Genomic DNA, 1,316 nt, shown 5'->3' with positions numbered 1-1,316 from the left:
CGACCTATGAACCAGGAGCTCATAATTCCATTCCTGGTCAGGGCACTTGCCTAGGTTGTCCCCCCCTGACCCCCCTGCCTCCCCTCCTGCAGCCCATTCACCTGAACGAGCTTCTCAGGTTTTGTAACCATCTTAACTGACCGGGGCACAGAGGAGCCCAGTCCCCGCAAAGCAGGAAGACATTGAAGAATGTGTGGCATTGGAAAAGAGAAAGGAGAGCTGAATTTGCTTTCCACTTTACAGGGGGCAAAATCACAGTCACCCCAGTATCTTCATCACCCCCTTTCTTCCACCCCATCCCTCTCACCCCCAAACACTGTCATGTTAAGCTGAAGTGGTCCTCTCGCCCCTTCTCACCTCACTTTCTCCACAGCAACCACCTCAGCCACCACTCACCCTATCGCCGGCTGCTGGCGGCCTCCAGGCCCGTCCCCTGCGCTCCTCTCCTGCTAAGTATTTTTAACCCTCCGTCGGCCTCCCTGACACCCAGATCAGAGAACTGGGCTTTGTCATGAGACACGGCCGAGCTTGCAGCCTGAGGAGGCACCACGCCAGCTCGCCAGCTCCGAACGCAGCTTAGATTAGCACACGCCCCCCCCCCCCCGCCCCCCACCGTTCACAGCTCAGGGCGGGCAGGAGCACGCGGGCTGGTCCAGCCTTCACCGGTGGGCCCAGCCTTCGCTGGTCGGTCCGGCCTTCGAGGTCCACCTTGGGTTCTGAGAGCATCTGGCAGGCCGACCCCCTGGCGGAGGAGGCCAAGGGGCAGTGTGTCCATCCAGGAGAGCCCTCCCCTTACTCCGGGGAGAGCAACTGGAGGAGGAGCGCTGGTGTAGTGTCCCCAAAGGCCGGACACTCTCAGCCCTGCCGTTTGCTCCGGACGCCCCGGAGAAGCAGCAGGGACGCTCAGGGTGGCCGCACGCGGTGAACTTGAGCTCCCTGAGGCAGTCAGGAGCTAGTTTTCAAGAGACGGAAGGAAACTAGCGGGAATTGACCATTTTCCCTGTGTTGCCCTGTGCCCCCCTTGCTCAGCCCACAAAGACCAGTGTCATCACTGTCCTCGTCACCGTTAGGGGCCTGCCTGGGAGAGCTCAAGCCCCCGCCCATCAGCCAGGCATAAAGGAGGCCTTACAGGCAGCCTGGTCCATCCGCCAGAACATCCCCCTCCGCTCACAGCCCAGCCCCAGGCTTCCCAGGCCCAGACGCTTCCAAAAGCCCCCTTCCCCCCACCTCGAACCCATGTTTCCATCTATGAGATGAGGACCGTTCACTCAGTTACAACTTGAGGACTAACTCACAAAAGTGGCAATAAACTGCTT

General features: G+C 60.2%; 1 protein-coding gene across 1 annotated transcript in view; it reads left to right on the top strand.

Moving 5' to 3' along the window:
- Window positions 1-1,316, top strand: part of STC2 (stanniocalcin 2) — a 33,699-nt gene that overhangs the window by 29,110 nt on the left and 3,273 nt on the right. The gene's annotated exons all lie outside the window — the stretch shown is intronic.

Source organism: Myotis davidii, unplaced genomic scaffold (assembly GCF_000327345.1).
Source record: "Myotis davidii unplaced genomic scaffold, ASM32734v1 scaffold399, whole genome shotgun sequence".
NCBI lineage: Eukaryota > Metazoa > Chordata > Mammalia > Chiroptera > Vespertilionidae > Myotis > Myotis davidii.
Note: the sequence above shows the minus strand (reverse complement) of the source record. Positions and strands in the feature narration are given on the sequence as shown.